Source organism: Leptonychotes weddellii, chromosome 12, assembly GCF_054177405.1.
Source record: "Leptonychotes weddellii isolate Sample4059 chromosome 12, ASM5417740v2, whole genome shotgun sequence".
Lineage (NCBI taxonomy): Eukaryota > Metazoa > Chordata > Mammalia > Carnivora > Phocidae > Leptonychotes > Leptonychotes weddellii.
In genome coordinates this window covers 51,511,508-51,526,199 of record NC_138380.1, presented here as the reverse complement: position 1 = coordinate 51,526,199, position 14,692 = coordinate 51,511,508, and the positions used below count along the sequence as shown (strand labels likewise).

General features: G+C 40.2%; 1 protein-coding gene across 4 annotated transcripts in view; it reads left to right on the top strand.

Annotated features, from left to right (window-relative positions):
- Nucleotides 1–1,244: 1,244 nt before the first annotated feature.
- Nucleotides 1,245–14,692, top strand: part of HDAC9 (histone deacetylase 9) — a 901,117-nt gene continuing 887,669 nt past the window's right edge. For 3 of the 4 annotated variants that reach the window (XM_081800453.1, XM_081800451.1, XM_081800452.1), the window contains exon 1: nt 1,249–1,386. The gene's annotated coding sequence lies outside the window, so the exon portion shown is untranslated. Of the gene's footprint in view, nt 1,387–14,692 lie in introns of all 4 variants that reach the window. The other variant, XM_081800450.1, reaches the window with a different exon arrangement.

Sequence of the window (14,692 nt, the reverse complement as noted above, 5' to 3'; positions counted from 1 at the left end):
CACATCACTGTTCTGGATCCCTGTTCTCTTCACTGAAAATGAGGGCACTAGGTTAAGTGTCTCTTGTTCTTTACAGACGTATAATCTACGAGCCAGTTGTGTTTTAGCTAACGTAGTGGAAAACAGAAATGTACGTGTTGAGACCTAGCTTTAATTCGTTTAAGAGTCATATGCACCATAATATTAGCCTCCTCAAATGACCAAATGTTAGCATTAGACAAGTTTGATTAGGATTACAATTTTTAAAAACATCTTTCAGGGTTCTACTGTGTATAAAGGATTCTATGGGTGTAAGTGATACTGGTATAGACTAAGTTATAGCACTTAAAAAAAAAAAAGGTCTGCAAGGTAAAAATACTAACCACTGAAAGGGATCACTTCATCAATTCTCGGACCTACTGACTCTGCCTTCCTTGCATCAGGGTTGGTCTCAGAGCAGATGGTGCTCTCTGTTCAGCCTTAAAACGCGACAAACTAAACCATGTTTCCAGTAGCAATCACCATATTTCCTCCCATTTCCCATTTGGTTTTAAAAACCCCTAACTGTAGCGTTTTCTTTTAAAATTTCCTTGAATGATTCTTTAAGCTGCAAGCGTATGTGGGGACGCTCCAGGTACCGCCCCACAACGGTCCCTTCTCTCATAACGAAGTGGCGGAGCTGTGGACCCGCGGACTCTGCGTGGCGCGCACCTGAGCGGCCAGGGCTCCCCGAGCTAGGGTGGGCGCGGCGGCCGCCCGGCTCCTTCCCGCACCGTCCTGGGTCACGGCCGCTGGCAGCCGACGAGCCCGGCAGGAGGAGCGCGGGTCGCCCGACCATCACCTTGCGCCTCGCGTGGGCTTGTTTCGCTTCAGAAACCCAAGTCCTTAGGCACCCGGTCCTTCCCCTGGGAGGAATCGCCGGTCCAGCCCCGAGCTCTCCTCCGCTCCACCCTAGGCGGCTTTCTGGGTCCTGCTGCCTCCCGCGCGTCCTTTCCCGCGCCTCGGCCGCGCGCCCAGGTGTCCCCGCACTCCTCGTTCCTCCCGGCCCGCCACTCGCGGGCCTGCGGGTCTCCTGGGCCCGCGCTCCCGTCGCCCGCCCTGCCTCCCTTCCCACCCGGCCCCGCCCAGCCTCCGCCGCGCAGGGGCTCCCGGCCTGGTCTCTCCGTCTCCCTCCCACCTCCGCCCCCCCTCCTCCCCAAGAGTTGCTATTTTTAGTAAATCCTCCGCGCGCCGCCACCGGCTCAGCTCGCAGCTCGCAGCCGCGCGCACCGCCCTCCGGAGCTCCCCCCCGCGCGGTGGCCGCGGCGGCGGCGGCGCGTCCCGCACATCGCGCAGCGCGAACCGAGCCGGCCCCGCCGCGCCCGCCGCCCTCACCGCGGTCTCCTTCTCAGGCGCCTGTCGCGGCCGGTAAGTCCCTGCTGGCGGAGCAGCGGCGGTCCCCGAGTCAACTTTCAATCCCCCCTTTGCTTCTGCCTCGCCATTCTCTTCTCCGCGAAAGATGGCTGTTTGGAGAAGGGGGAGAAGTTAGGGGGTCTCCGGCGCGGGGCGAAGGAGGGAGCGACAGCCTCAGCAGGCGCGGGCGGAGGTGAGTGGCACCACAGCCCCGTCCCCGGCTGGTGCCCGGGGAAAGCCTGGGAATTGGGGGCCAAGCGTCCCCCGGATGTACCGCTGTATACCCTGCTCGGATTCCCCAGGTTAGCAGCATCTCAGTCCGGACCCCGACTCAGCTTGCCTTGCATCTTCCAACCCAGAGGCTGGTGGGTTTAAGGGAACCTTTGTCGTAAGTTCAGTGCCAGGTGATCTTTTTTTGCTAAGCAAAAACACATTGGTTACGACAAGCCCAGGCGAGGGGTCGGTGACATGACACCCTCTCCCTCCCCGCCCCCCAACACACACACACACACACACACATACACACACACACAGTTTATACTGGAGCCGAGTTATGAATGAAAAGTTTGTACTGCCAACGTGTTGCTTGAGGGCAGCAATACTTAGTGGGGGTACCTTTGATGTTTCGTGGGGGGACTTCAATTCCAAGTCTATACATCAGAATTCTGGGTTTTAAGAAAAGTTCCGGAGCCTGGGGTATGGGAAATAATGCAGTTTCTTAGCTGGTGGAAGGAGGTTGGTAAATCGTAAACTTATTAGGGTAAACTGGTTAATTAAATGCTTCGAGGGTGTCACAGTGGGGACTAGAGGGAGTAGAGGACAGGGGGCGTTCCTTGAGTGCCTAGCGGGCAGCGTTTGGCTTTGAAGCCATCGCCCACTTGTCCGCAGTAAGAGGTGTCAGAGGCCTGTGCGTTCGTGGTGTGATCGAGTGGGACTGAGGTGCTCTCCAGATCCGAGGCGAGGTTGTCAGGAGCGGTGGCCTGCAGCGTGGAGCTGAGGACGCGATTCAGGTGATACGGAATTGGAAATTCTCTCGTGAGTCTCCTACGCTCTAATTTCAGAAAGATGTGTCGCGTTTGTTTTCCCTGCCGGGAGGTGTGTATAATCTCCTGAAAGGAACTTTGAGGTTAAGTAACTCTAACACTTTGAAATCTGTGGGAAATGGGCTATCTACATAAACCTCTTTCTATGTATATTGTGCGTGTGTGTATGTGTATGCAAAATGTGAGAGTGGGGTAAGAAGGGCTTAAAAAGTTGAACTTAACTGGAAAAGAAAGTGAAGAGTTAATATTCTTCTCCCCAAAGGGTATAACAATGCTTATAGAACTAAATACTCTTGGTGTGTTGAGATTTCTCATAAAAGGTAGGATTTAGGAATTACAGGTATTTAGAGTACAATCAATGTTTTCAAATCTTGCAAGCATTATTGAAAGCTAGAAAAAGGGAGTAAAAACATGGAGAATTTATATTAAAGAAAAAATAATTTAAATTATTTGGAAAAAATTTGACATTTGGAAAGGTCTGCATGTTATTTTCTGATGCGCTGCAAATCTTTTAAATCCTGTAATTAATAACAGCACAGAATAAATTGCAGTTAGTAAATGAGGACAATTAAAATATCATGTTTGGAAAAGATAGCTTTTGAACTACTCTTTGGTACTGTGGATGTTTATTATGGAAATTACTGTGACTAAAAACTTGTTGTTTAATGTATTTGCTTTTTACCACAAATAATTCGTCTTCCTTTTCCTTTTAAACCACTATTCCAGTTTGGACCAATTTAATTACCCAAAGACCAAGTCACTCATGTGCCTTCTGGAAAGCATTTGCATTTAAACTACTTAATAAGAACATTGTATTTCCAAAAGGACAAATTATTAGTCAGTTGTAACACTTTCTTGTAATTTATTTACTCATCCATTTTGTTTGAATGAGGCAAATCTCAAGAAGAGAGCATTTCCTTGGAGTATGTCATTTTCTGTGGGGGTGGAAAAAGTGAATGTTCTCATATATGTTTCATTCAGAAACAGGTGTGGGTCCAGTGGGAATCCTGAGTCTGACCTTTGATAATAGACTGCCAGCTAGAGGGAGAGATGCTTTGCCAGCTCTCCTGAATTGATCTTCATTCAGAATGGACACGGTTAGATGCACAGAGGATTGTGCAAAAGGAATTAAGAGATTTAAATGAAGTACAAGTCTATGGTTAGGAAGGAAGTTTTTTTTTTTTTCTTTCTTTCTTTCCTTTTTTTTTTTAAACCTCAGTCTTCCTCTTTCTTTCCCTCTGCAATTCAGCCTGCTGGGCTGGCCTTCACTGGAAACACTCTTTGGCTACAGAGTGTTTGGCATATTGAACTGCCATCCTCTAAAAATAGTGATGGTCCTTCTGAAATGAAAAAGGTAATTTTATACACTGTAACAGGCTTTTATGATAGAGTGTTTTATGACCACTGTTATGCCCAGTATTATGGTAGACAAGAGTTGCTCTATGAAGTTACTGTCACTACACATAAATACTTATTATATATATTTGGGGTATGTTTGGAATATATTTGGGTTTTTAGGAATTTTAAATCATAAAACCGACTGACCAGATAAGTTGTCTAACTAGTTTAAGTGATACACATAATTCAGATTTGTATTAATATCAACATCTAAGGATGTTTTACGGTTATATGGCTTTCATTTCTTTTCATTAGACTTATTTCTATTTTGAATTTGTATTTAAATATTACAACATATTATACTGCAATTTACACCTGCTCAGTGGGGAAGGTGTAGGTTATTCTTAAATAGAGATACGGAGAAATAGCTAACAAGGAGAGTCATTTGAGAAACATATGGACATCATAAAATCCTTCTGCATGTAGCATCTGTACTTTCTCATTAGTGAAATATTGTAGTTATGGACATTTTTATTACATTCAAATGTGGCTTTTTATTTTTGCTTCAGTGGTTTTTTTGTTTTAAAATGTAATTATATTAATGTTTAAATTGGTGGGGGCTCTTATTGTTTGAAGCCCTTTCTTGTCAATAAAGATGTCATACTTAATTTTTATTGCACACATCCGCCTATATGTACAATTGTTTCTTAGCTTGCTATTATAACCCTTACCTTTCTCAGATATTCTTCAAAACACTTGAGAGGCATGTAGGAAGACATATTGTTCTCATTTTCAGAAGAAGGCAGCAGGTACACAGATAGTAGATCCAAGGTCACACACTAGTGAATCAGTGTGAAGCTGAGGGTAACCTCTGTATTTCTTGTATTCTGTTCACAATAGCAAGCTGCTCCTGTGGCTATGTTGAACGGTATTTTCATAAATTTCTACAGCCTTGGATCTTTAAACTGCCTAGCTTTCTAGATATGATGATCAGATTTTATATCCGCTAATAGGGTCATAAGGGAATGGGCCCTTACTGTGGCCTGCTGATGGAGAACCGTGACCTCAGTAGGTGGTGTTAAAACAAACATACACACCTTTCAGGGGTATTCATTCTTGCAGTCAGTCCATATGCCACACATTTCTGTTTCCATTGGTCCTACCTTATCAACCACATACTGTCCTTTTAATGCTCAAAGCTGCTTTGAATTTTATCAGCACAGTCACCAAGCTTGAAGATCATCAGTGGTTAGAAGATGTGTACTGGTTAGAGAACTCAGAATGTAATTTTTGAGAAGATAGAGTATTGATTGAGGACAGTAATGGACCGTCCACTCCAGACCCAGCCAGTATTGATTAGGGATCATGTTTTTCTGGGTGTCAGGATACCCATCTTCTCCTATAAGCTCTGCTTATTTGGCTGAACTTAAATCAAAGTGAACAGTGGGTTTATGCAGTTATCTGGTTCTTTCTGTTCATGTAGACATCGTATCTAGATAAATCAGACTTAAAAAAAAAAAGAAAGGATGGCAACTTGTTCTTCTGTGGAGAAGGTACTCATGACTTTTTCTTCACTTTTTCAAATTCTGTTTTTCAGATCTCACTGGAATTTTTCAGGGTAATTGCCCACATGATTTGTTAACAGCCAAGACTTATGATATTGTATTGTTAGATTCAGAAGTGGAATACATTACCCATGATACAGAAGAAAGCATTGTATTTTCATAGAAAAGAGTAATATGTAATGTTATGCAAGCTTTGTGTATTTGAAGAAAATACTTTCATCATTTTCTAATAAGGAGATGGTACCAGTGTTCTCTACTTTATTAAGTTTATTTATTTACTGTCCTTTCCCTAAATGTAGGGTTTATAGATAGAGTTCATCCAAACATTTTAAGGGTGAAATACTGAGAAAGTTACTTTTGCAGTGTGATTTGCCATTTACTATAATGAGTTCTGTTTAGAGCCTCAAGGAGAGGAAAACACCCATTTTTAATATTCTTTGCTATACCAGGGAGAGTATAGCATGCTGCTGGTGAGACTGAAAGTTGAAATTACTGGAAATGGTACTTTCTTCCCATTTCTACAGAATCTGTGATAAGAAGGAGATTAGTGTGGACTAGTTTAAATGGAATAGTGTTGAATGGAATTTGAAATGGCCAGCGAAGGAAGATAAGATTTGGTTCACTCAGATCTCACTCAAGATATTTGGCAGCAAGTCATTGAAACTAACAAGTTAATTTAAGCATTAAATGAATGTATGAGAGGATATTGACTCTATTTGTTTTCTGTTGCTTTGTAACACATTACCACAAATTTAGCTGCTTGAAACAATGCACATTTATTATCTCTGATTCATTGCTCAGGAGTCCACATATGGCCCAACTGCATCCTGTGTTCAGGAATCTCACCAGCTGGTTAAGCCTGCAGTCCTATCTGAGGTTCACTTAGGGTAAGATCTGCTTCAAAGCTTCCTTAGATTGTTAGAAGAATTCATCATCTTGTGGTAGTAGGAGCGAAGTCTCTATGTTCTTGCTGGTTGTCAGTCAGGGGCCACTCACAGCTTTTAGAGGCTGCCCACTGTTCTTGGCCATGTGACCCTCTCATAGGCACTCTTACAACAGGGCAGCCTACTTTTCAAAGCCAGCAACAAGAGTTGTTGCTACCCTATAAGACAGTATTTTATAATGAGTGGGAATGACATAATTTTGTCATGGAAGATAATCTAATCAAGGCTGTGACATCCGTCACCTTTGCCATATTCTATTGATTAGCAGCAAGTCCTATGTTCTGTCTCACAGGAGAGAGTATTGCTATCACTGTTGGCACACCAGCTTCTATAGTAGAAGCTGAGCTCTGTATTATAAGAGAAAGCATTCATATATAACCATGGGGTTCAATTGCTCAGGGCTCCTAAAGGATGACAAGAGTCTACTGCCAGAAAAGGACAAATATGTGAGCAAATGATTGCTTAATGAAATGTTGAAGTTTTTGATGGTGTAGGCATGATGACCATCTGGAAACAGGTTTGAACTGGAGAGTAGCTGGAAGCATGCAACTCCTGAGAAAGAAAACTCTGGCAGGATTTAGGAGAATGGGGGTAGTGAGGCTTCATTTAGGAATGGTGGTGAGTAAGGGACAGGAGAGGCTAGGTAGGGAGAGACAGGGGGGCTCACCCAGGGGGCTAGTAACCAGGCTCACAGAAGTCCCAGATATGGAGAAATCCAGGAGATATTAACCAGAGAGAAGGGAAGGCCTTGTTTGTTCTCATGATATTTACAAGAGCACCATGTTTGCTCTAAATATAGACAGGATATTCTCATCATATTTATAAAACCACCATGTTATTGACATGAAATTTACCAAGTTCCCTGGTCAGTTTTCTATATAAGACCTACCAGAAAAGCTATCAGCCCATAAAAGCCCTCAGTGGCAACCCACTGGGGACCCCTCTCACTCTAGAGTTTCTCTCTTTCCTTTTTGTTCTTATCTTCACTTAATAAGCTTTCACCTCACCCTTTTGTCTAGGAGATTCATTCTTCCACTCTGTGAGACAAGAACCCTGCAATGGTAGTAAAAAAGGAGTAGAAGCCTTTAAAAAGATGAATGATTAGCAGACATGTTAGTCTAGGCATTGGCTTAATTAGTCCTTAATATATTTCACATATGAAAGATCTTTAAAGGATTACTGCCACCAATCCTTGTATGAACCAGTACTGTGATTTGGAGGTCCACAAATTTGGCCTCCCCTTATTTTTCAGGAGGGAACAGAGCCAGAAACCATCTCCGTTTCATTGTACAATTGTGGCTCAATGAGTATCAGGTGTTGCATAGGGGTATGGGGGGGAGGGGGGTCTATTGAGCAGTGCTCTAGCTCCAAGCACTTTGTAGGAGTGATTTTTATCTAATCTGCATGCCCTCTCTGGCAACTTGAATTTCAGTTTCCCTAGTTCTGCCACCCCTGCTTCCCTCCCAAGGAAATGGAGACTTTGAAAGGTTAAATACCTTGCTAAGGGTCATTCAGATATGGGTGGCACCAAGACTTGAATCTAGTTCTGATTTCAAAGCCCATAGTCTTACAGCACACATTCCCTACTCACAAGCAGTAAGTGAGGCTTCCAGGGGAAAGGCTTGTTCTTCCCACTGAAGTGGATGTCGGCACTACAATTGTTCTTGGGTTCCTTCGTTCATCTTGTGAGAACTGGATACTGGAGTATGAGGGTTAAAGAGGAGTGAGAGAGTGTGCTGCTTTTTTTCCCAGCAGGAAGTACAGATTATAGGTCTGTCTTCCATCTAAAAGTAAGAATGTGGAGTGGAGGCTGTATATTTTTATTTCTACTTATCATTTTGGCAGAAATATAAAGCTCTGTGTCTCCTTTCTCTCCTATATGTAGATTTCTATTAAATTCAATTAGGAAACATTATGCATTCTCATTGCCTCTTTGGCCATAGGGTTCTTTCTTCAGCTTTTTCAGTAGATGCCACTGTTTTGATCTACTTGAAAAGTCTATTGAGACATTTCTCCTTTGTTCTTCTATTACTCAGTTCCCGTTTCTACTCTGTGGTGCCTCTGAATTCTATTCATAGATACTCTACTTTTTTCCCTTCTGTTTTATGTACTTAAATCTCTTCTTTAAGTGGATCTAGTTCAATTGATCACAGTCATTTGCTCGGATCCCGTTGATGCTCTACTGCAAAATACAAGCTCAGTGTGGGACTCATCTGTATTCTGTTAGTTTTACCGAGTTGTACCCCACATCCCAGCATGGTATGAGGAAGACTTTAAGATTTCCCTGGGCATTTAAGTCAGAATACCCTAAAGCAGCACTGTGATTGGGTTGTGTTAGGTCAGGTGCATACCAGTGGGCCACTCAACTGTGGCTTACTAGGGTGGGCTACAATAACCTAATCCCCAACAAGTTACAGCTCAGGAAACCTTTAAGTAAACTTATTTTTTCACATAGGATTTAGATAGTCTAACTTATCTTAGGCCAGATTTGACCCTAAAAGCCCAAACTATTTAGCCTGGCATGCAGGTTCTCTCATAGTCTGGACCTAGCCTCTATTTATTCCCTCTTCATTTTTAAATCTCATCATTCCTTGCTTTAAGGGCATAAGCCCTAAGCTTGGAACTAGCTAGTGACTTTAGGTTTTAGATATTGAACAACCAGCCTGACATGTAAAGAAAAGTCAAGATGTGAATGAGTGTGTGGGGGAGGGGTGAGGAGATGAGAAACAAAAGCAATGTTTCAGTTTTTCAGTTCCAGCATCCAATCATTCTGTGAGGCCATTCTACCACTAATTTTGTGGTTTACGTTTATGTGAGCAAGAAGTTTTCCATAAATTGAGTTTGTCTTTTGGAATTGAAACGAGTACCAAATAGCACAAGTTTCTTTCAGTCTAGGATTCTCAATGCATTTTTTTGAACCTGCTACCTCTGGAACTATCAGTAGTTATCTCTTAGCCAAAATCAGAGTGTTACTCCTCTGGAGTTTTATTTGGGAAGTGTGGCCTTTAGAAGGTGTACCTTCTCTGTGCTCCTTTTCCCCTGTGCCCAACTTCTATCCCTCCGCTTTTGTGATGCTTCATCAGGTCACCGTAGCTCACAATGGTCTCCTTCATTTCTGAATCCCTATAGTGATTTAGGCCTTTGCCAATGGTGTACACAGATGTAAAGTTGAATTTTATTATTAATTGAAAAAATCCGTAATAATAAAAGGCTACTGTCTGAGTAAAGCCGTTAAAGGAATTTGCATTTTTTTTTTTTTGCCAGAACAGCATCTTTAATGTATTAATTTTGAAATATAGTGGTAAATTTAATATATGAAACGACTTACATCTCCTTTTGTGGTCTCTTTGCAATTCCATTAGAGATCTATAGCCTCTCATGCCTAGAGGGAAAGAAGGTTTGGCTTCCTCCTGAGTAGCCTTCCAAGTAAGGAAGGAAGAATGGTCTGATTTTAGCTAAGCTTACTGGTCTGTCCAGTATGAACCTAAGTTAGTCTTACTAAACATTTTGTAAGTGTGTAGGAACATAGAATAAAGTGCAAACACTTTTACTTACGGATTTCACAGATTATAAAACCCAAACCAATGAGCCAACATTAAATGTAAACAGCAGAATTGATGAAATTGAAAGGAACAACATTAAATTTTGTGATAAGTGATATATTCCTGAACTTACATTGCCAGTGTTGGGTTTAAGAATACAAAGATGTAGCCTCAGATCTTGTTCTTATTTAATCTGTTTCTGTGTTTTACATTGATATACACATAGGAAGTGTCCTTTTAAAAAATAGATTTAAAACCCTTCACAATGTTAACTTCAAGGCTTTGTTTGTTGGTTCAGTGTAATCAGACTTCATACATGAACAAAACTCTACTAGTAAATAATCTTCAAACGTCAGTTTTAAGGTATCACCTGAGCACTCTGTAGTGTCTTTTTGTTCTCTTAAAGATGTGATCAGCATTGTGAAATTACTGAATTCTAAATTGAATGTGTAAGCCATATCCAAAGATTGCAGGAATGGAGAACAGATTGCGTAGAAACTACACACAGATAGCACGTATGCATCACCTTCAAGCACGATGATGATTTTAACCACTATAGTGCAGGTGCTTTTGGATGCCTTACTCCCATGTGTTCTGTAGTGACTCAATTCATCCTCACCTTTTTTCTCATCAGACTTTATTTATTTAGCAAACTGTATGTTATTTTACCTTCACCTAGTACCTGCATGATTGAGAAAACCAATCACAAATAGTGGAATGAAAACTCCATGGTGGTATTTTGTTTTAAAGATGCTTATTCAGAAATTAATTAGAATATATTTATATTTATTTTACACTTCTATTTTTTATTATTTAAAGATTTTATTTATTTGAGAGAGAGAGAGAGACAGAGATAGCAAGGGAGAGCATGAGTGGGGAGGAGAGGGAGAAGTAGGCTCCCCACTGAGCAGGGAGCCTGACTCTGGGCTCAATCCCAGGACCCTGGGATCACGACCTGAGCCGAAGGCAGATGTTTAACCAACTGAGCCACCCAGGTGCCCCTATTTTACACTTTTAGATTGTCATCCCAGTGAAAACCCAAAATGGTAAAACAAAATTGCACATCAAACTTTTCAGTTTAAAATACATAGTCCCAAATACTAATTGCCACTTAAAATATTTTATGTCTTACTCTGTGTTGTGTCATTAACTAAATTGTAAGCCCTGTGAAGTCAGCGAGAACGTGCTTACTGTTTTTTTGTTTTATTCTACAGCACCAAGTGCGTTTCTGTTACTTGGTGCCTAAGAAGTGTTTGCTGATGGACCAACTGTTTATATGTTATTTCCTATGGGACTGTGAGCTCCTAAGGGCAGGGACTATTTTTTTTTAATCTGTCGATTCCAGATGCCTAGCACAGCAACTCTTACATGAGAAATCCTCAATAAATGCTCTGAAAGAAAGAGCGGATGAGTTACTAGCTTTTGTTTGTGTGTGTATGTGTGCATTTGCATGTCTTCTTTTAGATCTCATGCTTCGTATACAAGGCACTTTTAACACTTACATAGATCAGTGCTATCTAATAGAATCTTTGCTGATGATGGAAATGTTCTGTATCTGAGTACTTCAATTATCATAGTCAATAGGCACATGTGACCTTTGAGCACTTGAAAGGTAGTCAGCCTGAGAGCCTGAATTTAACTTTTACTTAATTTTAATTTTAAAATAGTGTCATGTGATTGATAGGCAGCTGAGGTCCAGACATAATGCCTCCATTTTCAAACTCATTTGCCCACATCACCAGTACTGCACTTTTTCGTTGTAATTAGATGTTGTTGGAAGTTGTTATTGGATGAATAAATTGAGTTATATTACTTTATTTATTTGAGTTCTATTACTTTAAACACAGGGCAATATATTCCATCAAATTCGTTTTATTCTTTTCCCAAATGACCAACAACATTGAATGTCATCCTTTCAATCATCCCATCATCTGCTTTGGGTTTTTATAATTTCTTTATTAGTGTAGACACCTGATACTGCTTTATCAGAAAAGTTTTACATACACTTTTTTTTTTTTCTAATTGCCAGGTTTCCTTGTGTTTGCTAGTCTCATTGTTTTACACCTTTTCTATCCTAATAAACCATTTAAACTTGGATTCTCTATTTGATAGTCATTATTATCATCATTGTTTATAATGGTGTTTATAATAGTCTGTATTTGATTTGATGTACTAATGTCTGCTGATACTCTGATTTCAAATTTATGTATTCTTTTTTTTAAAGATTTATTTATTATTTTAAGACAGAGTGTGTGCCTGTGTGCCCGTGCATGGTCGCAGTGGGGAGGGCCGGAGGGAGAAGGAGAGAGAGAATCTCAAGCAGATTCCCCACTGAGCGCAGAGCCCCACTCGGGGCTTGATCCAGGGACCCTGAGGTCATGACCTGAGCCGAAATCAAGAGTCCCACACTTAACCCACAGGGCCACCCAGGTGCCCCATCAAATTTCCATGTTCTTAAAAATATGTAAATATTACTTTTTTTCTGTCGAGTTTTTTGCTTTTCATATCCTTTTATTCTTTCTGGTAGAGAAGAATGAAGTGGCATCATACACACATAAACATATGATGATTCAATCCTTATGTAAGATACAATCTCACCATTACAAGTTTCGCAGCTGGTATCAATTGCATGAAATCATTATACCAGGATTTTTCCTTTAGAAAGACAGGAATTGCTTCCTCTAAGTGGCCAAGGTCTTTTAGGCAACTTGTGGGACTTTAAGAGCAAGACTTTGATTAAAACCCATCATATATTTATTGAACCTCAGTACTGGGTATATTCATATATATTGTCTCATTTAATTCTTTTGAGAATGCTGAATCTAGTAATATGTAATGGTAGAAACTAAATAGGTAGAGACCAAATATCAAGTAAATTGATGTAAACTCTGCTGGCAAGCAGAAACACTTAAGAATTTTCCACTCGTTCTCTACTGCTGGAGATTTAATAGTTTTTTATATGGCAGAATTTGAACACAGACTTTGGTGTGGCGACTTGCCTTTGTTCATTCTTTTAGTCTAGTGTATTAGTTCACAAATTTCAATATGCATCAGAATTTCTTTTCAGGATTGTACACTCAAAAGCCTGTAAACTATACTTTATGGCTGAGTTAACTTCCTTTCCAGGGCAGTTTTGTCAGTACAAAATTTTTATCTTGGAACTACTTTTCCCTTACTACCCAAAAGATGCATCTTGTTTGTATTTCTTTATTTCCACTTTTGTTCTAGCACAGGGCTACTCACTGAGAAAACTTGTAGATATGCTTTTGAATAGATGTCACAGAATAATAGAAAAACTCCGTAACAACATGTAGAATTTTACGCTCGTGACTTGCGAATTGTGCTTTGGTCACATGATAGCTTTCATCTGCCTCTTAATGGTGAGAAGCTAGTGCTGCTTTGTTATCTTCTGCTCCGACTTGCTGATAAGCCTTCTCCTAAAAATACCTAATGATGTGTATTATGCATTATGTTCATTTTAGGCAGGTTCGGGGGATGAGGAAGAGAATTTTGTTTTATGACTTGTGCTGTAAATATATTTTTATTTAGTTTTTTATTTTTAAAGACTTTATTTATTTGACAGAGAGAGTGAGAGAGCACAAGCAGGGGGAGCAGCAGAGGGAGAGGGAGAAGCAGGCTCCCAGCTGAGCAGGGAGCCTGATGCGGGACTCCATCCCAGGACCCTGGGATCATGACCTGAGCCGAAGGCAGATGCCTAACTGACTGAGCCCCACCCAGGCACCCCTATAAATATATTTTTGATCTACTTATCTGTTTGACCCAAATTTTGAAAGTTACCTGCATTAAGTATTTGATGAGTTTAACATTGTAGTGAAACAATAATTACTTGCTTTTATTTATAATTTTCAACAAAAGCCACTGAAACCATGTGAGCTGGAGTTACTACTTCTTCTTTATGAACACAAATGTAACTCAAATTATATATTCAAAAGTATAACACCAAGAATACTCAAGCCAAATGAGAAAAGGTAGACCAAGTGGAATGGGATTTTAGAATAATGATACAGTTTTAATTTCTCTAGAATAGCAGATCTGAAATATTCTTGGGGAAATTAATAATTTTTGAGTACTGGAAACATAAAATTTTATTTCATATCTTATTTAATTTTTTACATACCTTACAGACCCCACTCCACCTTATTTTTGCTTAAACACCAAATAATCTTTTAAAGAGATTGCATAATAAAACCAAATCTTTTGTATTTCGTCATGCAGTTGCTGTTTTAAGTACTTTTTGTTTCTTTCATTCTTTTATTTCCTTTCACACTTTCAAACCGTTTCCATCTGGTATCATCTTCCTTCTGCCTGGAGGGCTTCCTTTAACATTTCATGTGGCAAAGGTCTGCTAGTGATGAATTCTTTCAGCTTTTATATAGTGGAAAAGATCTTTATTTCACCTTCATTTTATAAGATTTTTGTTGGATATAGAATTCTAAATTGACAGTTTTTTCTTTCAGACTTCAAAGATGTTGCTCCACTGTTTTCCTACTTGCATTATTTTTTAGGAGAAATCTGCTGTCATTCTTATTTTTGTGTCTCTTTATAACAACATGTCCTTAAACGTTTTCCCTTTTTCACTGGTTTTGAAAAATTTGATTATGGTGTGTTTGATTATGGTATTGCTTTCTTCATGTTTCTTGTAATTTGGGATCATTGAGCTTCTTGGCCCTGTGGATTTATGATTTTTATCAAATTTGAAAAGAGTGTAGTTATTCCAAATTTGTTTAGTTTCTCTTGTCTCCCTACTCTTTCTGGAACTCCAATTATATATTAGGATCACTGATGTTCTATTTATTCTGTATTCTTTTTTTTCTCTGTTTCATTTTAGATAGTTTCTATTGTTGTGTCTTCAAGTTCATTACCGGTGA